The sequence below is a fragment of the Symsagittifera roscoffensis genome, chromosome 1, assembly GCF_963678635.1.
Source record: "Symsagittifera roscoffensis chromosome 1, txSymRosc1.1, whole genome shotgun sequence".
Classification (NCBI taxonomy): domain Eukaryota; kingdom Metazoa; phylum Xenacoelomorpha; order Acoela; family Convolutidae; genus Symsagittifera; species Symsagittifera roscoffensis.
In genome coordinates, this window is record NC_087062.1 from 83410771 (window position 1) to 83431408 (window position 20638).

Genomic DNA, 20638 nt, shown 5'->3' on the forward strand with positions numbered 1-20638 from the left:
GAATTTTTAATGGTTTCAAGGAAAATAGTCGTCCTAAGAAAACTGTCTGTGAAATTTTAAATCTTTTGCTAAATCCGAAACACCCCATTGAGAAAGTTTTTGATCCCTTGCTGTTCGAATTTAGAAAGTTGGTATAACATACTTGATTCTATTTGGTTGAAATTACTTCGAGCGAAAAAATTCTTGATTCTCAATAACAACAGAAGCTCAATTAACAGTTTCGGGCCGTTATTAAGAAAAAACCCAAAAGGACTATGAAAAATAACTTTGGCCTCAATGAGGTAAAAATTGTGCTACACATAGACAGCGAACAACTTAGGCTCTGATACTTCGGCTCTGATAACTTCGGCTCTGATACCTTCGGCTCTCATACCAAAAAAAAACAGACGCTCAATTAACAGAATTTCGGACCGTTTTTGAGAAAAACCCAAAAAAGGACTATGAAAAATATCTTTGACCTTATTGGGGTAATAATTGTTCTACACGTAGACAGCGAACAACTACGGCTCTGATACCATTTCAAACTCAATTGAGGCGAGCTTTTTGTTCCAAAAAAAAGTGTTACATAACAAAATATACTTTTTGTATTGGAAGTTGCGTGCGGAGGAATGCATAGAAAAAAATGTATTTTTTTTTGTCTCCAAAGTTTCATTAAAAAATAATCATCTTTGTTTTTTTTTCGTAAACGAACATGCAAGTTGGATTATTCAATGCCCTGTTTTGATTTGAGCAAACCTGATCAAAGCACTGAAGTGTTTCTCTTGTGAAGGTTTATTTTTTCTCTCGATTGCAAGCCTTTGTTTATATTTATTGGGCTATTTATTATTCATCAATTTGTACGTCATTACACTAAAGCAACTTCGCAATTCAGATCTCATTTTCAAAACAAGCGATATGAAGAAAGCAAGTTCATTGAAACAAGAAAGCGATCTTGACTTAAATTACAAAGAATTCCGAACAGAAGACGCCAAATCTTTGCAAAATGGCGAAACGGGACAACTGGATATTCAACAGAAAGAAAGCTTTCCTGATAAACACAGGGGCTGGAAGGTGTTTAAAGGTTTATTGGTGACACTTTGTTTATTTTCATGGCTCTTTTTGGCAATTGGAGGAGTTATTAAATTAACGATGGAGTTGGAGAGCAATTATCGACAGTCGTATCACAAAATGTACGCAACTGCATTCGAAAATAGATTGGTAAATCATCAAAACATTAAAAATTTCTAACGCGAGTTAATTAATCATAGATTATGCTTGTTTAAATTTATAGTTTTGATAACATAATTAATAGAAATAATTAAAATTTCATGGTAAGTTTTTCAAAGACTTTCAAATCTATTTAAATACAAAACAAAAAGTGAGAATGAACCTTTGGTTGGAACGGAATACAAATGTTGATATTCAATTTCTCCAGTTTTGTCATCATCTGCAGTGGTTTGAGAAACAAAGTACTTGTCTTGAAAGAAAAAATTTTTTCTAAAACAGTCCGAAAGTTCAGAATCCCTTGACCAATATATGAAACTGCAACTAACGATGACATTTTTTTTCTAGCATTTGAAAATATTAAAAAGTTATCAGATTTGATTTTTTCCCAAGTTTTTGGTCGCTTTTCGATTAAAATTGAACCTTAATTTCGAGTGTGACTAAGGCAGAGGAAGCAGTCGTTGTTTTAAATGAGCAGAACAAATCAACCAGCCTAAAAATACGTCATTTGAGTAGAAAATTGCATGACTTTCGTAATAATTGCATGAAAAATAAATCATATTCGAGTAAAAGTTCCGCATTTTGGCTGACATAACCTTCAGTTTCAGACTAAAAATTCTTTTGGACCGGCGCTTAAAGATAGAACCAGTTTGAAACTAGTTATTGTACCGACTTTCGATACGAAAGTAACGGAATATTTGTGCTCGGGGTTGGGTTTTTTTTTCTTCAGACAAATTTCGACTTTTTAACTAGCTATTTTTGACGGAATTTTTTTATATCATTCGAAAAGTATTTTTGTCCTGAGCTCAAATTTGAAAAGATATTTCACCTGTGATCATTTTTCGTAAAGTTATGGGGGTTTGAAGATTGCCATTTTGGCCAATTTGGGACAATTAACGCGCGATATATTTCGCGCTATTAACGCGTAAGCGGAGAGTTAATCCGTCTTAGAAATTGTTCCAAATTAATTAAAAGAAGCTTATTCGCCATAATTGGTTTGTTACAAGGAGCAAAAATTATCCTTTTGTACTTTGTATGGCCTGTCGGGGGATGATTTTCATAAAAATTACAAATTTAAGAAAAAAAAATTCTTCATTTAATTTTTTCTTACATTTAATTTTGTAATGTTATTACTGCTTCATAAACCTTAAAAAGCAGTCGGAACATTCAGGGCTTCGCCCTGATACGAGCCGATTTGTTATGATTATATTTTTTTCCCTGTAAAACATTTTTTTTACTAACCAATCGTGACCCATGAATAACCGTACTCTAGATTTGTAAATTTGAAACCGTAGTGATATAGAGAAAGAATACTAAAGGTTGAAATCAGTTGCTTTCCTCTCTCCTTCAACTTCGCAGTGAACCAGTATATGTCTAGATTGAGTCTAGGAAAGATACGAGTAAGAATAGGATTGGTTATAGACTAAGGATTTGAGCGATCCGGTGGAAGTTAGATACCATGACAATCCGACGATATACCCTATTCAAAATGGTTCTATGAGAAAGCCATCCTGGATCTGAACTCATCTGTTGCGACCAGTGAGGCTCGAGCAGACCTACAACTAATTTAGTTTTAGCAAACGGTAAACCAAATAAGAAAAAAGATTTCACCTCTCAATAAGACTCACAAAGCCGAGCTGATAATAAGACGAGCCTCCATCACAAAGCGACAAAAGCAAATTCTGCATCGCAAAGCAAAATTTGACGGAAACGATGATATCAGATCAGTGAAGTATTTTTGCTGTATAATATAATAATACTATATTAACTGCATCAATCCGAGCTGTAATTTTAAGACTAATATGTTAGTATCCTGAAAGTTATTCAACCATCAACACCAAATAGGCGTCCATTAAAACTCATCTACCTCAAAATTTTAAATCTGCAATGTACTATCTAAAAAATTTTATTCCATCGTTACAAAATCGTTACAAAAAGAATCAAAATCAAAAAACAAAAAAAAGTTTAAATCTAAATATCATTGCTCATCAGCGTTCATTGACTTCTTGTTTTCTAACTCTTTTTTCTAAAGCATTTATTAAAAAGTTATTGAAAAATAAAATCCTATAAAATTTTAATTATTTTTAACTACTTGTAACTATATGTAACAACTATTTCAAGGTTTGTCACTAGTCTGCTAAAAATTTAATTTTTTAACAACACTTCAGTTAATAAATTTTCAAAACTGAAAACTTTTGATGTCCAGATGTTATATGAAATTATTGAGGTTTGAAAAGCAACAATTTGGCCAGTTTGACATAATAAACGCGCATTTTTTCTGTTTCATGTTTCATTTGCAAATATAAGAGAATTTTTTTGTGCAAATTTTAAGTAAAAGAAAAAACAAAAATGAATTGTTTTTTTTTCCTAATTTGCTTGAAAATTTCTAAGCTTAGGGCACAGAAGTTGGCTGCTGTTTTTTTTCAGCTGCTGTTTTTAGTTGTGGCTTTTAGCTGATTTAAATTCCTACTTCTTCTCAGTTTTGAATTTCAGTTTAAAAAACAAATAAAACATGTGTAGCGCTTGAGTCTTTTATTATTTCGTAGCGCTATAATTAAATTTTTTAGTTTGAAGAAAATAGTTTCAGCAAAATCGGAGAAAACGCAAAACTAATAGCTTCTACAACCATTCATTATTCTAGCAAAAAACAGTTCGGACATGCCTGAATAATCTGATTTCTCTTCGAGGTGCCTGCAGAAGATCAAAAATTATCTCTTTTTTTTACAGTTCGACGTGACCGAACAAGAGTTATTGAAGAATTTTGCGGTTGAGAAACGTGATGCGGTTCAGCCAAAAATGAGTTTTTGCGGCTGAGAAAAATATCGTGGCAGATGTTCAAAAGAAAGTATTTTCGCTGCAAAAGCAAGATTGAGTCTAGACTTGCTCGGCTAGGAAAAAAACATTAATTCAGTAAAAAAAACTTAAAAAACAGAAATTCAGCAAAGTATAATTTTGTGCCTGAGAAGATCTTAACTTACGAGGCTGAAAAAAATTATCAAGATTGATCTACCGCAAACTGAGATTTTCCTGGCTGGAAAAAAACCGACGTGACTCAAGAGCAGTAACTCAAAATACTCGCGTCTGGGATCTACTTAACAATCGCCCTCCCTTTGGTATCTACTATAAAATTGCCACCTCTGTAAACAAAAGCAGTAATTTAGCATTAGAACGGTCTATTTACAATTCAAATTTTTTTTGCATTCTGATTTTTCGATTATTCGACTAAACAAACCTACTTAACAGTTGCCCCCTTTCTTGAAAAATGGGGGCAATTGTTAAGTAAATCCCGTGTATGAAAAAATGTCGAGAAAGGTGTGGCCGAACTAAACCACTTATTACTCATGGACGAAAAACACCAACGCTTCCGAAATTTGTCAACTTGGAATCTACCAGTCGCATACAAAAATCAGCAAAAAAAACACAGTCGAAGACGAAAAAAAAGTCACATACAAAAATCTGCAGGATAAGAGTTTTTCTACGAAAAAAACTCAACTTCGCCAAGTGAAGATATTCGAGACTCGGAAAAACCGTGGCGACCGAAATAAAAACAAGTTGAGACTTTCGTTGCTGAGAAAAACCAGCGAAAAAGCAAGCTAGGAATTGAGATCGAAGTTGGTGACATGAATTGAGACTGACAGTTATTTCAACTGGTAGCTGATCAACGTAGTAATGGAGATTGAACTTGCTGGGGACCACCTAGTAAATAGAAGATATAAATTAAAATGTTACTACATATAAACATATATGTAAATAGAATCCGCAAACAAAATGAGGATTTAATTTACAATTTGCGGATTCCACTTACAATTTGCGGATTCCACTCACAATTTGCAAATTCTACTTACAGTTGTGGATTCCTCAATAGCTCAAATTAAAGAACAAAAATTCTCTGATCACGACATACAATGTCTTATCATTTGTTTGTGGATTCCACAAACTGTTCTGGACTCCGCAAACACAGTTGCGGATAGCGCTAGTTTTCCTAATTTTTGAGCAATTTTAAGCGGTAAACTGTTTTAGGTATTTGTTTGTAAAATTCAAAACAGCAGAGACGATCAAAGAAAAGTAGCGATGTTGCAGATTTCGCAACAAATCTGATTTCGGCATGTTGCGGATTCAGCTTACAATGCACAGAATGCACAGTTTGGCCTGCTAATGGATTCTTACGACTGAGAGAAATTTCGGACGTTTTTTTGCTTCTTTTGTAAACAAACTTTCAAAAGCTTGCCTTAGTATCGACTTAAATAAAACCATTTTCCTTCATTTTTGTTCCGAATGACGGAGAAAAATCTACAAACAATCAAACTTAGAGAAGTGGTTACTTGTTAATTACAATAGACATTTCTGATGCGGGTTAAAATATTAATGAGCTTCCATTGGCTGGTCAAAAACCTGTAAAAGTTCTGATCTGTTCAAATGTTTTTCCAATTCTTCAACTGTCGGTATAGAATTTGCATAGCGTTTTGGAGAAAATATAAATTGCAAAAAAAGCTTAGAAAATAACGTACTCGGAGTAGTGGTGACTCAAAATGGACATTTCCGACCCGGGTTTGCAAATTTTAAGATGTTAGAACATAGAAAAATTTCTCCTTTTCGAATCACGAGCTATTTCGTAAATATTAAAGCGCAATAGCAATATTCAAGGCTGCCCCGTTACGAGCAACCTTGTTGATTTTCTGAGGTAAATTAGGTTTTTCTTCTCTCTTGAGAAGAATTAGACGACTCCCGCGCTGAAAATCCATGGAAAAAAAATCTTTTAAATTTGAGTTTTTTATCAGTGTCCATAAAAGTTAAAAAAAATTGATTATAATCAATTAAAAATAGATTACTTTGATTATTGGGGGGTTGGTTCAGGTGGGGGTTCGTTCAGGTGGGGATTGGTTCAGCAGCGGGTTGGTTCAGGTGGGGATTGGTTCAGCAGGGGGTTGGTACAGGTGGGGGAGGGAGTGGCTCAGTGTGGGGAGGGGAGTTGGTTCAGTTGAGGGCGGGTGGTTCAGCTGGGTGCATTGGTTCAGGTGGGGGTTATATGTTGTGATTCGTGATACACGTAATAAATAAACTGTGATACATGTTTTTTCTCTATTTTTTTGGTTTTAGAACGTGCTTTGTTATTAGTTCATTTTTTTCCGGCTGTATTTTCAAAACAAAGCAAAGCAAGGAAAGTGAAAAAAAAAAAATCCATTTTAATGTAATTTCCTACTTCGCCTTTTTCCACATTCCATCCCATATTTCAAATTTACATTTTTTAAAAGTTGTTTTACGTGTGATTACGACTAAACGCATGTTGTTACGATGTAAAGTTTACAGAACAGAACTGTTTACAATAGTAAGTGTGTTAAAAATGCAAATTTTCGTTACCTTAAAGAGTTTTTACAACGTCAAAATAGTTTTAAAATGGATTCTTACGACTGAGAGAAGTTTCGCAGGTTTTTTTTGCTTCTTTTGTAAGCAAACCTTTAAAAGCTTGCCCTAATATCAGATTAAATATAAGCATTTTCCTTCATTTTTGTTCCGAATGACGAAGAAAACGGAAAAAACAATTGAACTTAGGGTAGTGGTTAATTGTTAATTGTAACACGTGATACATGTTTTCTCTTTATTTTTGTTCCGACTTTCGATACGAAAGTAACGGAATATTTGTGCTCGCGGTGGGTTTTTTTTCTTCAGACAAATTTCGACTTTTTAACTAGCCATTTTTGACGGAATTTTTTTTTATATCATTCGAAAAGTATTGTTGTCCTGAGCTCAATTTTGAAACGATATTTGACCTGTGATCTTTTTTCGTAAAGTTATGGGGGTTTAAAGATTGTCATTTTGGCCAATTTGGGACAATTAACGCGCGATATATTTCGCGCTATTAACGCGTAAGCGGAGAGTTAATCCGTCTTAGAAATCGTTCCAAATTGGTTGAAAGAAGCTTATTCGCCATAATTGGTTTGTTACAAGGAGCAAAATTTATATTTTTGTACTTTATATGGCGTGTGGGGGGATGATTTTCATTAAAAAAAAATCAAATTTTAGAAAAAAAATTTCATTTTGTTTTATTGCATTTAATTTTTTAATGTTATTACTGCTCCATAAACCTTAAAGGCAGTCGGAATCTTCAAGGCTTCGCACTGATACGAGCAGTCTTGTTTTGGTTTTAGATCATGTTTTGTTAACATTTCATATTTTTCCTGCTGTATTTTCAAAACAAAGCATATAAAGGAAAGTGAAAAAAATCCATTTTGATGTGATTTTCGACTTAGCCTTTTTCCACGTTCCATCCCATATTTCAAAATTATATATAATTTTTAGTTGTTTTACGTGTGATTACGGCTAAACGCGTATTGTTACGATGTAAAGTATAGAGAACAAATCTGTTCACAATAGTTAGTTTGTTCACTATGCAAATTTTCTTTAGATTATGAGAGTTTTTACTACGTTAAAATAGTTTTAAAAAACTGAAGTTCAAATCTTTGGAGAGGGGGGTTTGGAAAAGAGCCTCTATTTATTATATATCGATCCAATTTTGAGCCCTTCAGTCACAATCATTTTGGGCCAGAACAGTAATTGTCCGAAATGAATTTTCGATAGAAAATTATCGAAAAAATTGCTAAAACCTCACAATACCACAATACCGCTGAATAAGTAAAATCTCGAGGACTTATAAGAGACAGATCAGCTATTATTGGCCCCAAAGTACGATACAACTCAGCGAAGTGTTCCACGAAATCGAAACCAAAATTTAACCTAAGCCGCCAAAAAATTTTGAGGACAGTAAATTTGAAGAATTGTGGACAATAACTCGGGTTTTTCTACTTTATCAAGATCAAGGTATGCTGATTTTTGTTACTATTTGAACTTTTGATGAGAAAACAAAAAAATTTGTGTGATGGAACTTTCAAAACTGCCGTACCTCTTTTTTTCAATTCTTCGCCATCTTCGGGTCGGCTAACATTTGCAATGTTCCCGCAGCTTGAAGATTTGGGACCAGAAAACCCGAAAAACTTAGCAAATTTTTTCAATTTTTTTTTCTCGAAAAATGCAACGAATTAGTCGGCTTTCCCTTGATGCCCGACACCATATTAACAGATTTTGAAATTGAGGTTATACCGGCAGTTTGAGAAATTTCCCATGCTTTGGCACATTATGGTCGCTTGTTTCAATTTTCGCAATGCATCTAAACGCGTATTGTTACGATGTAAAGTATAGAGAACAAATCTGTTCACAATAGTTAGTTTGTTCACTATGCAAATTTTCTCTAGATTATGAGAGTTTTTACTACGTTAAAATAGTTTCAAAAAAACTGAAGTTCAAATCTTTGGAGAGGGGGGTTTGGAAAAGAGCCTCTACTTATTATATATCGATCCAATTTTGAGCCCTCCAGTCACAATCATTTTGGGCCAGAACAGTAATTGTCCGAAATGAATTTTCGATAGAAAATTATCGAAAAAATTGCTAAAACCTCACAATACCACAATACCGCTGAATAAGTAAAATCTCGAGGACTTATAAGAGACAGATCAGCTATTATTGGCCCCAAAGTACGATACAACTCAGCGAAGTGTTCCACGAAATCGAAACCAAAATTTAACCTAAGCCGCCAAAAAATTTTGAGGACAGTAAATTTGAAGAATTGTAGACAATAACTCGGGTTTTTCTACTTTATCAAGATCAAGGTATGCTGATTTTTGTTACTATTTGAACTTTTGATGAGAAAACAAAAAAATTTGTGTGATGGAACTTTCAAAACTGCCGTACCTCTTTTTTTCAATTCTTCGCCATCTTCGGGTCGGCTAACATTTGCAATGTTCCCGCAGCTTGAAGATTTGGGACCAGAAAACCCGAAAAACTTAGCAAATTTTTTCAATTTTTTTTTCTCGAAAAATGCAACGAATTAGTCGGCTTTCCCTTGATGCCCGACACCATATTAACAGATTTTGAAATTGAGGTTATACCGGCAGTTTGAGAAATTTCCCATGCTTTGGCACATTATGGTCGCTTGTTTCAATTTTCGCAATGCATCTAGCGAAAATTTCTAGAATTTGGACTAAGTTGCGATTATAAAACGGACAAAAAATTTCAAGATATTGCCAGAAAATTTTCAAGTCTCGCATGTTTACCTGTTAACGAGATAAGCATGGCGTTGGTTTATTATCGAACGACCAATGAGTGCCAAAACTGAATTGGAGTCCAAAAACCAAATTTTTGATCTGTCCTAAAAATTAACAATTCAAGAATTGGAGTCAAGAGTAAAATTTGAATTATTATAACACTTAATCATTGGTTTTACCGTAAAATTTAAAATTTGCATGTATTGTTTTATTTTTTTGCTCTTCGACTCATTCTGCTCTTAGACCATTCTGCTTATGGCTCCGCCTCCGTGTGAGAGATTGGGGCGTGAAAGGGGATATGGTCGTTGAGGGGATTTTTGAGTACGAGCTTTTCAGCTAGCGTCGATGGGTGAGGTGATCGGTTGTAGATGAATATGGCAGGTAATTGGTGCATTTGACGAGTAGAGAAAGTGGTTGGTGTGTGGGGTAGGGGGCAATTGGAGAAGATTGTTTAAAATGAATCGGTAGTCAAATGTTTAAGTAAACGAATAGGATTATTAAGTCTTATGTAGATTGCAAATGATTATTTTTCAAAACTTTTACAATTTATGGGGACCGCCCAATTAGCATAAGAGCCTTTGACCTTGTAAAGCAAACACTCAGTTTTTCCAACATTTCTCCCTGAAGTTGCTTTTCAGAATAAGCGAAAACAAAGTTTGCCTTCGAAGAGTAAATCAAGTTGTTTTTAAACTTAAGCAAGTACAGCCGGTTACTGTGCAAGTAGCACAGAATGTTCCGACTATAGTCTTTAAAAACATACAAGACAACTTTTTTTTCAAATCAGTGTAGCGTTTTCTACGTGGTGTGATAAAAAGATCTGACGTATAACTATGATTTGGTCATATTCGACAGTCATAGTCATATAGACAAAAGGACACCAAATTTTAAAGGAAAATGACTAAAAAACGAAAAATCATAGAAAAACAATAAAATACTCAAAACTATTCATTTTTGTTTGCAGAACTCGTTTTGAATTTTTGATAGTTTTGATTATCAAAATGGCATTAAAAATCTTCAAAAATTGATTTACTCGAGTAAAATTAAAATGCAGCAAAAATGAGCTATTGTAAACGGCCTAATTTAAGTATAAATAAACGTGGTTGCTCGTTTTTCTAGCCCGTATATAGACGAAAATATCAAATTTCCAAATTGGTTTTTCTCGCAACTGGGAAAAAAACTTTTTTTTCAAAAATGTTTATTGTAGTTTGAATCAAGACTGAAAAAGCTTCAAACTCAGTCCGATGATTAATTAAGGTACCTGGTTTTGCGTGGAAAACAAAAAGAAACACGACTGCTCGTATCAGGGCGAAGCCCTGAATGTTCCGACTGCCTTTTAATGTTTATGGAGTAGTAATAACATTTAAAAATTTGAAAAATAAAACAAAATGAATTTTTTTCTTAAAATTCGAAATTTTTTATGAAAAACATACCTCAACATACGCCACATAAACTACAAAAGGATGAATTTCGCTACTTGTAACAAATCAATTATGGCAAATAAGCTTCTTGCAACCAATTTGGAACAATTTCTAAGACGGATTAACTCTCCGCTTACTCGTTCATAGCGCAAAATATATCGCGCGTTAATTGTCCCGTATTGGCCAAAATGGCAATCTTTAAACCCCCGTAACTTTACAAAACATGGTCACAGGTGAAATATCTTTTCAAATTTGAGCTCAAGACAACAATAATTTTCGAATGATATAAAAAAATTCTGTCAAAAATTGCTAGTTAAAAAGTCGAAACTTGTCTGAAGAAAAAAAACCCCACCCCGAGCACAAATATTCCGTTACTTTCGCATCAAAAGTCGGAACAAAAAAATAAAAAACTAAAACTTACCCAAATACAAAGTTCCTCCCCATTTCAATGGTCGGAGTAACAATTTTGTGCTAATTTTTGACTGCATGAAACCTTAAATAAAACAATGGGTGCATGTTTATAAGGCGCACATATTTTTTGCTCTGCGACTACAAGCTGATTAGGTTTAGATTGCTCCTTTGTTTTAGGTAATGCAAAAACTGTCATAATAATTCGCAAAATTTATTCTAATACTTTGCAAAACTTCTACATAATTACATTTCAATTCCAGAAAAACCTAAAATTTTTGTTTTTATTTCAATTGTTTTTTGTAGATCACAACTAAATAAAAACATGATAGAGAATTTTTTTATAATAGACACATTTGGAATGAGAACAGCCAAGAAAATGGCCGATGCAGAATCATTTGCTTTCTTTATCATTTGTTTTTGTTCCGATACGAAAGTAACGGAATATTTGTGCTCGGGGTGGGTTTTTTTTTCTTCAGACAAATTTCGACTTTTTAATTTTATTACATTTAATTTTTTAATGTTATTACTGCTCCATAAAACCTTAAAAGGCAGTCGCAACATTCAGGGCTTCGCCCTGATACGAGCAGTCTTGTTTTCTTTTAATCAAGCTGATATCGCAAAGAAAATCTGTTCCAGTAATTTTACAGCAAATTTCCATTTTGCAGAACCGTAACTTAAATAAATCGATTAATGTCAATTTGCAGCTTTGCATTTTCGTATATTTGAACGCCGTAGTTATTTTTTGCAGTACTGTATCATTGGTGAGTATACATTTTGAAAACACTAATTCGGCATCTATCAGATTTAAAAAAACACATTTTAGAAAGGCTGCTCCTTTTTTTTTCAAATACGCCCTGGGACATAAAGATGCGCTTCTCTGAATTCGATATATTCTAGAATTAAAGCATTTTAGTAGCTGAATATGGCGTGGTGTTTTTATCAGGTTAATATGTGTGTTAAATGTGGAGGGTCCGAATCTAGTTGAAATCAAATTTGCTGAACTTCATTTTTAAGCATTATTTCTGACAAGGAGCAAAATGAGCTATGTTCAATTGATGATTCAGATCTGTTACAATGCAGGGATGGAATTTTGGAAAGGGGTCTCGGACGGCCTCTTCCCCTCATGGATTTGACCCACTGACGAGTGGATTTGACCAACTGACGAGTGGATTTGACCCCTCATGGATTTGACCCACTCATGGATTTGACCCACTGATTTCAAAATACTATTTCAAAGCATTTTGGTCTGACCAAACCGAAAAAGTTTCCAAATGCGCCTTTGGCGTCTATCATTATTAATTTCAAGGCGGGCAGCGCGCGCCGAAATATTGAAGTTTTTTGGTCAAAATTTTCCAAAAGTTGCCTGCAAACGCTGTTTTTTGGCCTGTTTTTTTCCAAAGTTCACCTGCGGTGCAGAAAATTCGGTCCAAATAAGGTCTTTATAGCGGTTTGGCAGAACTTGTCGGAATATCAATTTGGTCGACCTAAAACTGTTTTTTTTTTGAAAATTTGCTACCTCCAATTGACAAAATATGGTCTAATAATAAACATGAGTTTTAGTGAAACTTTACTGAGGCAGTTCTTTATGAGCAAGGTGAGAAGCCTACGGGCAAAGAACAAAATGGAGCTGAAAATTCTATTTCAAACAACGGTTTGTATCAAAACCAATCTCTTAATGCTCTGAATTTCCTTTAAAGGTCGTTCGTCTCAAAATATTTGCTATAAGAAAATTGAGAACTTTTCTTAAGTCGTCCGTTATGTTTTCGCCCAATAAGCTATGAAAAATTAAAATGACTTGAATTGATGTTTGAGCCCCTCTAATTTGACGTTTGAACATTAATAGAGCAAAATATATCGCCCGTTAACTAGCAAAAAATGGCAAAATTAGCAATTTTAAAACCTTCACAAAAACGAAGTGAATCATTTTTTCAGTTTCCAGCTTTAAGTTATAGATTTTTTTCAAATGGTAAAACAAATTTCCCTCCACACTGCTAGTCAAAATTCTATAATTGACTGAATATCACTTTGAATCATCAGCTTTTCCAATTGTGTCAATCCCGAATGTGCAGAATTTCCCAGACGCCCAATCTCCTGCTCCTGTGATATTAGTTTGTCATGAATATTTACGGGTGGCAAAAGTAGATTCTGTAATAAATCCAAAGAAATCCCTGTGGGTTCATTTCGCTAATGACTCATAAGTAGATCTTGTCAGGTCAATGAACTTCAAAGGCAGAAAATATCACAGCTTGATAAATATCACAGACTAATCTAAACAAAAGTCACTAAAGTACTATAGTCACATTACCATGTCAAACACGCATATCGTATGTATTTGTTATTTGAACTCTGGCAGTATGCCCTGAGCACGTGACAGAAAACTTATTTTCAGCCTGCTCTGATATATTTTTCCTTCCGCATAAGACTGCAGTTTTATTACAAGTTTATAGCAAATTTATAAGAAGCCAGCGCCTGTTAAAAGAAGACTACAAGTTTTTATTACAGTTTCATTAAAGTCAGCACTTGATAAAAATGTATACCCGCTGTAGCGGAAAATTGTCTCGAGGGTCTGTTGGCTATCATGCAAATCAAGTCCACTTATTGCTCTACGACATAATTTTAGACTGAATTCAATAAACTTGCGTTATTTTCAATTTTCAAATAACAAAAAGTCAGTAACAGGGGCAGATATAGGATTTTTTTGAGATGAGCGGGGGTGGTGTTTGATTTTCAAAAAAAAATCCAAAATCTTAATGACATTTGGTTTTTAGCTCAACCAGAATGATTTACCGAGCTCTCCAAAAACCCCACAACGAAAATTTTTTAAAAAAAGCAGAAAGTGCCGTAATTGAAATTTAAAAAAAAAACATGTCAAAATGTCTGCTTGGGCGCGCAAATCTCCGAAAAAGGACGTCCGCCCCGCCATCTAAGTCCGCCCCTGGACGGTAATGTTTGTTGTTTCAGCATACATTTTATTCTTGTCATACTTTATTTTTGTCTCTGTTTTTTTTTCATATTTTTGCATTTTTTTGCGGATTGTTTACCAGCTCTATCTATATACAAAAAAAATGAAAATACAGATGCGCATTGTGTTTATACAGTAGCTGAATTTGCAAGCCCCGACTTCTATTTGATCGTCTTATGAAATAAACACACCTGTGATAAAAATAATCAAATGAAAGCAAGAAATTTCTGCTCAGCTATTTTATTTTTTTATCGCGGCAATGAAAAATATGGTTCTTAAATTTGCGCTTTAAAATAACGCGCTGCTAGCAAAAAAAGAGCCTCATTGAAAAACAAAGATTTCACTACACGTGTGTAAGTAACAGAAATACTCTTTTTTATTTTAGAAAAAAGAGCTTTACACTTATTTGTTGCAGAAATAGTAGATTGTATTGCACAGAGGCAAATAAAGAATATAACATAGAGAAATCACTAAATTTAGCTGTAGTTCTTTTTTTTTTAATTTTAGAAAAAGTGATAAAAAATTACTCCTATCTGCAGGTAAAATTAAAAGAAAAAGCAATTTCATTATAATTTGGATTCCTAACTTTCCGATAATTCTTCAGATATTCTGAGAAAATTTCGTCTAATTTATACAAATACAATAAGTTTGCGTTTCTGCTTTGCAATCATTATATCAAATAGACATTTATAGAATATTGATTATTTTTGACCTCTTATTTATGTTAAATGCTTTTGAGAATTTATTCTACTGCGAATTCTTGCCTTATATTCTGCTTTTATCGATTGCGATAATCAACTCATGTGAATGACATTACATAAACATGACAACTAAAGAGCCCAAAAATACTAAAGCTGCATCAGCTGAGCCCCCTAAGAGCGAAACTTGCGAGGATGTAGAGTCGATTGAGGGCGTCACTTACGAGGGGGGGCATATTGCGCTTCAGCGGACGGGGGTGCATAAGAAGAACCGATGTTGGATTGTTCTGAGAGGACTGCTCACTACTTTATTTGTGGACATGTTGATCCTGATTGCAATTGGAGGTATAATACAGGTCAGAGGGGTGCTCAAAGAATTAACTTCTCAGATCAAAAAGGCAGAAATTAGGACAATATAAGCATAAAACTACATCGATTGTTGTTCAAAAGATCATTTTCAATTAAATGATTTTTTTTCAAAATGACTAACTAAGCATAATTTTGAGAAATTAATTTAAGCTCAATATAGCATTGTTTTTATGTGCTTAAGCTTAATTATAAGCACATAATTGCATTGTTTTTTTATTCTCAAGAAATCAATTAACTGGTCATTTTTCAGATTTAACCATATCCGATTTGTAATCTTCTAAAAACATAGAAATTTGATGGTTTGGCACACTTAAAAAAGGGGTATCGAAAAAAAAACAAATTTTGCGAGAATTTTAATCCCAGTTGTTTCAAGGGGCCCCTCTTTCACCGATATTTGCTTAGAACTCTTTTGGATAACAATTTCAAATAATTATGGTACTTAAGTTTCCATAAAACAAGTACTTTTTTGTGAAATGCTATTTATTTGTGAAAGTAACCTCAATTTTGAAAGTAAAAAAAAACTGATTGAAAATAATGTAAAAAGCCAGGTTTTGAGCACTCCTTATTTTCAAGTTGGCTCACGAATTGGATAAAAATGCAGAAGCCCAGAAAAAATATGTTCACGCAATGCAATCGAAAAAACATTAATATATTTATATGTCATCTTCTTTTCAAATATATATTCAATGTTTTCATCTTCCAATTTACTTCTCTCCTTGATATTTTTTTTCGGTGGAACTTTTTCAATATGTAGAAGGATGTAGTCTCCGAGCATGCTATCAGCACCTTAGATTATTTGTGCCTAGATAATTTTGGCCCAAAAAACAATTGGTCGTTGGAAATTTGGGCTCTTTTCCAGTTCCCCCTTTCAAAATGCCGAGTTTTATGTTTGTTTTACGTGTTATTACGACTAAATGCGTGATGTTACGCTGCAAAGTATGAAGAACAAATCTGTTCACAGTTGTCGATTTGTTCACCACGCCAAATTTCATTGCATTATGACAACCTTAAAAAAGCTTTTCAAAATTAAATTTGAAAGGGGGGGAAACTGGAAAAGAGCCGAAATTTGATAACAAATATCTCCACAAATATGCAGGAGTTAAACTTTATCTCTAAGGCACAGTCAGACTACCCGATATTGCCGATATGCCCGTATTTTCCCATTTACATTTTTCTAAATTGGAAACACGATAGTTTTTTCAAATATACATCTCTAAACTTGGCACAAAATTCAAATATATAACGCATTTATCACTAGAAAGTGAGTATAAAAGTAAGAAATAGAGAAGTCATCTGCATTTGGCATCGAACACTATAATCAGCTATTTTCGGACACATAATTTTTAAAAGCTCAAAGAAAGAAAGATTTTAGTTTTTTTTTCTGGTATCTTGACTTGTCATTATTTATAGAGTGGGTAGCTTACCTTTTTTTTCAAATGCAACAAAAAACCCTAATTATCAGCAAAATAACAATCCTCATTCTCCAAGTCTGCATTTATTGCTCTATACTAATCCGTCAAACAGAAAAAAAAAAGACTTTTTTTTGCGACCAATTTTTTTTTCGAATAACCCATAGCTCTTTTCAGGACTGAAAAAGCTTCGGCTCATTTCCACTCCACCTCCCTACTTTTCAATTTCAACGTTGAATTTTTTTTAACATTGTAATGCCTTGGAATTAGGAAAATTTGATAAAACTAACAATTGAGAACAGATTTTCTCTTCATACCTTACATCGTAACTTCAACTAACGTCAATTAACAACTAAAACTTCAATTAACAATTAAATCAGCCATTTTGAAACGTGGAGGAAGTTCATAGGAGCCAGAGCTTCAATATAATATACCCCAAACTGATCATCGTGTCCGTCAATTTTAAAGTTTTTTCAACATTGTAATGCCTTGGAATTAGGAAAGTTTTGATAAAACTAACAATTGAGAACAGATTTTCTCTTCATACCTTACATCGTAACTTCAACTAACGTCAATTAACAATTAAAACGTCAATTAACAATTAAATCAGCCATTTTGAAAGGTGGAGGAAGTTTATAGGAGCCAGAGCTTCAATATAATATACCCCAAATTGATCATGGTGTCTCGCCATGTTGCGTAGTTTATTAAAATCGGATAACTACTTCAATTAAGCATGTGTTCATGCACTACCCAACAAACCCAAACAAATTAGCCGACACTTTCAAAAATTTTTTAGTGGGTTTGTTGTTAATGCATGATGAAATGCTTGGTTCTTTTCCAGTTTCCCATCCCCCTCGTAAAATTACAAAATGAAACTGTTCAAATAGTGCTCACACCGTATTTTGCATGTAGGAAACATTGTTAAAATTTGTTCAGCTGTTCACGCTGATTTGTTTTATTGCAGTTTATAGCGGCGCACAGACAATTCGGCATAAGACTATTCAGCCAATTTGAAATTCAGTCAATTCAGCCAGAAATATACAGACAATTTAGCCTGAGACAATTCAGCCAGTTTTAGAAAACGCTAGATTCGAAAGCAAAAAATCGGAACTGGAGCTATTTGCCGGTTTATGGTCGCCGGTGGGCGCGCTACGCGCGCGTTGCTGCATCCCGGCGATAACCGGCTCTAGATTTCGTATAGAGTCCTACCCTCTGTTTGCAAGCTCGAAACACGTTAGCGCGATTGCGGCGGTCACTATTATTGGCTGAGTGTCTTCGGCTGAATTGTCTGCATACTTTTGGCTGAATTGTCTGAATTTTGAAAAAAATAAAAATCCAAAAAACAAATGCTGTTTTGTTTTATGTAAAAATTTGTAAAAGTAATGTGAAATAATATAAAAAAGCCAAGTTTTGAGCACTCATCATTTTTCAAAATGGCTCACGAATTGAATAAAAATGCAGCGAAGCCCAGAAAAAATATGTTCTAGCAATGCAATCAAAAAAATATTAATAAATTCATATGTCATATTCTTTTCAAAAATATATTTAATGTTTTCATCTTCCAACTTACCTCTCTCCTTGCTATTTTTTTCGATGCAACTTGTTCTATATGCACAAAAACGCAGTCTCCGAGCATTTAAGAAAAAGGAAAACAAATCGACTATAATGGATTTTCGTGATCTAAAATGTTGTAAATATAATCGATTCCCATGTTACCTTCAGACCACAAAAGTGGACAAAAATGAATTTAAATCCATTTCTTCTCGCCTAAACAAAATGCATTATAATTTATTTGGAATCCATTATAATGGTTTTTGTAACATTATTAAATTGGATTGTTTCCGCTTTATTTTTGTTTCGCGCGTCGTGCAATTTTTTGCAAGAATTTCTGCATTTATCAAGTGAAATATGCGGAAACTTTGCAAAGCGAGTGTAGGGCCTAATCCATTTCTAAACCTTAACTCAAATTGCAAAAAGATTCCGTTTAGCTCTCTCCCACCTAACGTCTGCCCCTCTGCTCCCCTCCCCCACTGAATCCCCCCCCCCCCCCCCACTGAAACCCCCCTCCCCACTTGAACCCACACCCTTCCCCCACCTGAACACCCCACTGAACTCCCCCCCCCCCCCAACTGAGCACCCGCCACCTGAGCAACCCCCACCTGAACACCCGCACCTGAACAACCCAACCCACCTGAACACCCCCTAAATTGAACACCCCTCCCCCACCTGAACCTAACCCCCACCTCAACAACGCCCCACCTGAACCCAATCCCCCTCCCCCCTCCTGCTGAACTCCCCCAACTTAACAAACACCCCCCGAACACCCCCACCTGAACAACCCCACCCACCTGAACACCCCTCTCCCCACCTGAGCCCACCCCCTACCCCACCTGAGCCCACACACCCTCACCTGAACAACCCCCCCCCCATCGGAACCCACCCCCTAGGGCAAACACTAGGTGGGGGAAATGGAAAGGGAATCAGTCCACTTCCAACTTTACCCCCCCCCCCCCCAAAGTTTCTAATAATTTAAAAAAATTGCTGAAACGAACAAAATTGAGTTTTTAAGTAACATAAAAAAGTAACAAAAATAACAAAGTCAGGCAGAAAAAAATTGAATTGAATAACAAGTAACCAACCTAAACAATTTTAGCTTAAAACTTAGAAAAGACTTTATATGCGTTGAAATTCGCAACTCAGTAAAGTTGAAAAAATCGACTATAATTTAGTTTCATTGTCATTGACCAAAAAAAATTGGTTATAATGGATGAAAAGAAAATTTTGTTGCCTCGAAAACATTGAAATCCATTTTTAAATGATTGTAATCGATTTGTTTTCATTGGTTTTCATTTTTGTTTTCAAGGAAGCTCAATTAAAATTGATTTTTAATCATAGAACTCCAATACGGGATGCAATTAGCACCCTAGATTATTTGTGCCTAGATAATTTGGGCTCAAAAGACAACTGCTCGTTGAAAATTTGATACAAATATCTCCACACAAATGCAGAGTTAATTTTTATCTCTAAGGCCAAGTGAAACTTTCCGAAAATATGGCCGTGTTGTCTAATTTACATTTTTCGAAATTGGAAACACGATAGTTTTTTCATATATACATCTAAACTTGGCACAAAACTGAAATTTGTACAAAATTTATCAGTGGAAAGTGAATGTAACAACAAGAAATAGAGTGGTCACCTGCTCTCGGCATCGAATACTACAATCAATTATTTTTGGACAAACTATTTTTAAAAGCTCAAAGATTATTAAATATAGCTTGCTTTGAAAAACTTTCCTATAATATGTTCTAACAAATCATATATGTCAAATATGTGAGGAAGAATTTAGGTGAGAAATCACTTGAAACAGATTGCCTTTTTAGTCCCGAATAGTTTTTGTACTTTTGATAAAGAAACTTTGAACTATTTTGTGTTCCTTCCACAGTCAATATCAAAATGGAATATAGCAACCTTAGTTTTCAAATGGGGTTTGTTTTATAAATTGAGTTGAATGGAAATATAAAATGACCAAATAAGCTTCCTCAGTTCAGTTTCACTAAGCTTGAATGAGTGATAATTTGCCGCACTAAAACTTTTTTGTTGGCGCGTTCAACAAAATAAACTCAATGGCTCTTTTCCAGCTTTCCACCCTCTCGTAAAATTAAAAATGAAACTGTTCAAAAATGGTTCTTACGGCAAATTTGCATGTAGAAAACGTTGTGAGAATTTCTTCACCTGTTCACACTGACAAGTTTTATTGCAGCTTATAACATGGAAAATTATTTTAAGTAGATTCCAATTGAATAAATTTCAGAAAAAGTTGAAGAGGGGGACTGGAAAAGAGCCAAATGCCTGTTTATAAAAACAGCCAACGGGTTTTAAGATTTTTTGAAATTGTGAGCAAGTCAACTGCCTTCTCTTGCATGGTTATAATAATCAACGCACAAGCCATACGTGGATCTCTCTGTCAAAAAACACACAAGGATACGGGCATCGTACCACTCCGTACTCAAAATGAGATGATAGTACTTATAGTGCAACAAAATTAATTCATTCTTAGAAAATTTTTTTTTAC

The 20638-nt window shown here is 34.4% G+C and overlaps 1 protein-coding gene and 1 long non-coding RNA gene across 2 annotated transcripts in view; both read left to right on the top strand.

Moving 5' to 3' along the window:
* The window catches only part of LOC134851199 (medium-chain specific acyl-CoA dehydrogenase, mitochondrial-like), a 423273-nt gene that overhangs the window by 158404 nt on the left and 244231 nt on the right, over positions 1 to 20638 (top strand). The gene's annotated exons all lie outside the window — the stretch shown is intronic.
* LOC134851183 (uncharacterized) lies at positions 12971 to 15877 on the top strand. Its single transcript, XR_010164220.1, has 3 exons — positions 12971 to 14070; positions 14598 to 15144; positions 15731 to 15877. It is a non-coding gene; the product is annotated as an uncharacterized LOC134851183 (long non-coding RNA).